Source organism: Hetaerina americana, unplaced genomic scaffold, assembly GCF_022747635.1.
Source record: "Hetaerina americana unplaced genomic scaffold, ioHetAmer1.1.p SCAF_24, whole genome shotgun sequence".
NCBI lineage: Eukaryota > Metazoa > Arthropoda > Insecta > Odonata > Calopterygidae > Hetaerina > Hetaerina americana.
This window is the reverse complement of record NW_027286808.1, coordinates 7,770,627-7,776,299: the sequence shown is the minus strand read 5'-3', so window position 1 is coordinate 7,776,299 and position 5,673 is coordinate 7,770,627.

Below are 5,673 nucleotides of genomic sequence, written 5' to 3'. Positions count from 1 at the left end.
AGTTAATCTCGCGTAGCATCGGTTCCGTAGGAATTTAACCCCTGTATGGCAGCACTGGCATTTGAGTGATAGTAAATAGTGAAAAATATTATTAAAGAAGGCAATGGAATCACCTCAATTAATAACAAAAACTGATGGACACAAATTAGATTTAAGTGCTGACAACCATGAGTCATGCTCAGCAAAGGGATGGGCTAAGCTTAACAGTAGACATCTGATGAAATCCTGGCATATCAAAATCTATGGCAGTAACACGGGAAAAGACTAAACCAGTTACAACATGGATGTGGAATTTAACAAAAATGTGGAGGACAAGGAATGGATACATAGAAATTTTAGGTCTGTGTGATGTGATATAATGATTATGTTTATTGGTTCCAATAAAACATATTCAAAACTAGTTCATTATGCACCAGTGGATGATGAGACTGGGAGCTCAAAGGATTAGTTCTTGGGTTAAGTTCAAATAAGGGTACTTAGTGAAATAATAATAGCATCATAGGAGATAAATGTTTTGCTGGTGTTCAAAGGAATGCCAATAAATAGTACTGGCTCTTTCGGTGAAACCCAAGTGTATGATGTTGTAGAACAAATTGAGTGGAATAGGATAGCATTTAAGCGTAAATCCATCTGCATACAATTATAACCATGATTCTAAGAGTATAACTGATTTCATTAGGCACGATGAGAGAAAGTGTTAGTGAAGGACCAAAGAGCAATGAGAGATGCTGGACAGGTGATCATTTGGCAGGCTCAAAAGTTAGCAGCAGGGAGGAATAGGATGCAAAAGCAATTGAGGCTAAGATTCAAAAAACTGCATTAAATATGAATGAATGCATGAGGGTAAACTTCAGTAAATTTCAGTTGAATGAAAAATATATATTGAAAAGTGAGGGGTGATCATTTGGAAATTTTAATCTGAATGAATAATGAATGTCCTGAAAAGGTGTGCTCTGGATTATGAAGTCAGGTGACATTGTAAAGCATAAGGTTCTATTGAGTGTAGATAAAGAGGCATGGAAAAGAGATTGTACCTAAAGTGAGGACACTTGAAATAAAGTGTATGGATATTTATAATGAGAGAAGAAAAAAATGCCAGAGTTATGTGAATGAAACTAAGCCAAAATTATGAATAGCAGAAATGAAAACAATTTCGAATGATTTTCACAGGAATAACATGCGGCATTGGATATGGGTAAACAGGGCAGATATATCACTGTAATTAAGCATTGTGATATTGTCTGGAATGAATGCTGTATTGGAAATCTATGGAGGGAGTATTTTTAAAGATTTTCCTCCAAATTTTCAGAGATGAATTCATAGATTTTAAGGTAAATAGCTTTCATTCAAAACTAGAGTTCAGAGCAAGAATGCAATATTTGCCCCTGTTGTTAAGGCCATTCTACAATGAACTTTAATGCACCTAAATCTCTCTATTATATTGTCAATGATGAATAGGTGAATGAGAAGTGACATTGCAGGCTGGCTGCAGCATTATCAACACAGAAAATCCTCAAGTGCATGTGACTTAAAAATCATACAGCTCATTTCTTTTATTAGAACCTGGAGTTTTACTTGTAGGCACAGTATTTTCCAATGAGTTTGGAATCTGATAAGGTATTTTTTTTGGACCACCACTTTTTAAATGACCAATAAAACTGAAATAAGTCAAATTATAGTTTTGGTTTTTGCAAATTCCTGCAAGCACGATGAACTATGGCAAACATGAAACTACCTCAACAAAAGGAAGGTCATTCTCATTGGGAATTTCCATGCATTCTGGATTCTCCAATTATATTCCCAACTTTTTCAGTAACATTCAGCCCTTTCTCTCATTTATGAAGGAATTGAGCAATTCCTGACTGAGTGCTCACCCTCGTAATTGTGATTTGAGATTTCAAAGGAAAAATTCCAGGTAATTCTCATTTATAACGGTATTTTCTTTTCCCAGGTCATCCTTTGCCTGGTTTATTCTTCCCTTTTAGGTAAAAATTTATTTCATCATGACAGTCTTTAAACATATAAGCCATATCCAACACCATGTCCACTATTGAGAATTTGCAGGTATATATTAAGCACCTGATGATGTAATACGTTGAAACCCGGTCGTAAAATAAAAATTTTATCAAGTGGAAAAGTGCAACGATCAGTTATTCATTATGTTCGACTTCCACCACATCACGCCTGAAGCTACTCAATATATTAAGTACTCGCAAAACAAGTAATGGATTAGGGGATGTGGTAGATCAGAGGAAGCATGTTGGACTACTAACTAGAGGGCCCAGGTTTGATTCCCGGACACGCATCTGGGCACTCTCAGCTTCACCCTAGCTGAGTGATTTCTCAGGTAATAGAACTTCCTTGTTAACCATAGGTAGCACAGGGTAGCCCCTATCCTGATGTTTGAAGTTAACATGCCATTGGGCTTAGTATTGAGTGAACTCTACCCTCACCTATCAAGCCAACCTTCAGGTTGATAATTGTGTTTATGGTTTTAACCATACTTTCTCAAAGGTTAAGTTAAATTTCAGTTCAATCTTTGCTTCAGGGTTAACTGACAGCCCTGCATTGGGATTAAACTGTAATTAAAGACTCCCAAAGATAAAACTTTACATTGAATCTGAAGGTTAACCTTGGGTAATGCAACCAGACCTATAGTATGTTAAGTCTTAAAAAACAAGCTGCTTCCCAGTTTTAACTTTTCCCAGTTTAACAGTAAGAAGTAAGTATAGAGGAGGGTTTAAATGACATACAACCAATCTCTGTTAAGGAGTTCTTAAGAGGCTCATGAGTTGAGAGCATACAATTGGAGGCAAATACTGAAATAGATCAACTTTACTAGCTCTTTACCTCAGTTTGACTCTCAATCAAATGCACTACTGGACAGAAGAAACAGCATTAATTGTTGAAACACCGCCAAAGGCATCTGGCTGCTGCTGTAAGATAAAAAATAGAGGGGCAAGGATAGGGGTGGTGGAGGGTTTCACAGACCGTAAGTGCCGAGACAACAGTGCTCTTGTCAAAGCATGGAGGTCAAGCAAGAGAGTTGATAACATAGGGGAACCACAGAAGAAGCTGAGTGAGAACCAGGTGCTCCAAATATGCTAGACTTCATAAAATTTGGAAATGACACAGTGGAATATGCATGTTTTCCTAAATAGTACTATTTAAGTGCAAATTATGATATTTTGAAGCAAATAGACGCGATGGAAACAAAATTTTAAACAAGTCACACTTTCATTTGAGAGGAATTATCTTGACTGATATTTAACTCGAGACATGCCCAAGTCCTATTTAAGCACAGTGTGTCTTGTGTCGCTTAATCTACCTGGTTCACCTCATCAACTAGTTAGGTATTGACACAAGATGAAATGTACTATAAGGCAGTCATTAGGAAAGAATGAATTCCCAAATTTACCAATTCATTAACTTCAAAGGTTGCTCACAATTTCCAGGCTCAAAAAAAGATGATATTTATAATAGTCATTTTGGAATAGATTGTAAGGAAGGCAGGGCAAATAGGGTTTTCCAGCTCACTCTTGTTTGTCACCCTTGAAGATTCTTACCCCAGGTAGATCCTAATGATAAATTCATGGGACCAAGACCACAAAGCAAATCTATACAATACTGATAAATTATCTTCACAATGCATACACAAAAAGCTATCAAATGCTAAGAGATCCTAAAATTACATGGCAAGAATGCTTAAGGACCGTTTGATAAGCTTAGAAGGTTAGGCAGTTCACTATATAGGGAAATTGCAGCAGTGAAACCAAAAAAGAGACATGTTATAATGACTATTACAATAATACTACATTACACATGAGCTGTAAAGTTTGTAATTAACTATATAGTTTAAATTTAAAACACTTCAGTTTTTATTATTAAATTTAATTCTCAAGGAAGGTAGTTTTAGACAGCCTTGTTAGGTTTTGCTATGGAAAATGAAGAAAGAGGAAGTTCTCACAATACTAGTCAACGTCCAGACAACTATTTATGATAGTAAATAGTTTTCCGGTATGATCCAACACCTACATTAAAATAGGTAGAATACGTTGAGTTAAATGAATTTCATTCTTCACTGCCATGGTTACATTGTGAAGTGACACCATCACCATGACATCCGCTGCTTTGAAACCAGTTGTGAAGAAAATAAAATTTATAGAAACTGCAGTGGTTTCTTGATTGCATAACATTTTCAGCATTCAAGATTTTATTAAAATTACGCCGAAGAATTCTTCCATACATAGTTCAAGAAGCTGGAATTTAATTAATTTTAAGAAAAGTCTATATTTGTACAACAATGTTCTTCCTGGAAAGTTGGTTCAGCAGAATTTGTGACTCTTTAACATTGACAAATTTTAATTATATATATATATATTTAAATATTGACTTTTCTACATTTATTTCATTTTGGTGCATGTAATGATGAATATATATACATATATATATTTTGTGTCACCAATATGGATTTTAGACGTGTAATGGCACATGATGTAGTTCAAGTATTCTTTCTTTTGCAACAAATACAAAATAATTAAGAGAAAAAAATTGGTAAATGCAATACATTCCCAGTTATGAATAGATCAGAGAACCTTGAGTTGAAAGGATTGCAATATATACATTGGGTGACAAGGAGTAAAAATCATCTGATTAAGTTAGAATTGTTTTGTCATATAAAAAACCCACCCCATTCATAATTCAGTGAGAGAGTAATGCCAGAACAGATATGACAGGTAGGTATATCTATTCATAGCTTAATTATACACAGCCAATTAAAGAATTTATAAAATTGCATGACTTAACCAAATGAGCAGGACAATTCTTACAATATTATTACCATTGGTATTCTACCCATTAAGGTAGGTTTGAATGGACACAGCTAGTAAAATGGTATATTTATTATAGTTGCCCATCCTAACAAAACACAATCTGGCATCGAACACCCTTTGATTCTTCTTCCTCCCTTCATTCCATCCTATATGCCTATCCTATTCCTACACCTTCCTCAATTGCCTAATCTTCTTCCCTCTTGTCACAATCCTCAAAATCCTATTACTAATTAGAATGCTCTGCATCAATCTTTCCTGTCTCCTTATGATTTCTTCCAACAATCCCCTCTCCTTCCCCACCATGGCTAGCATTTCTTTGTTTATCTCTCTCTCCTCCACCGTTTCCATCCTTCTCTACACCCACATTTCAAAATCCTCCAATCAAAGCCTATTATCTTGCCTCTACAACTATGATTCCATGCTGTGCAAAACCATGCTCCATATCAAAATTTTAATGAGCCTTTTCTTAACATCCTCACTCAATATCTTTGTCGACAATTCCCTCCTTGTGAAGACTTCCATTACTGGCATGCAAAATAATGCAATTTTTTTTCTCATGTACCTACTACTCCCTCAACATTTTGGTCTAAAACACTTCTGAGATAGGTAAACTGTTCTACCTGTAGTAGTTAATGAGCACGTATTTTAATTTGTACCTCAGCTTTTCTCTTTCTGAAAAACTGCATAATCTTCATTTTTTCACATCCCATATGTATCCCACTGACTTTCCCATGTATTCGGCAATGTTTGCCACTCCTTATTGACTGGCATTTTGAAGGATGATCGTCTGCAAACCTATATAGTTTTATGAACTTCCCACCAACTTTCATTTCTATCTCCA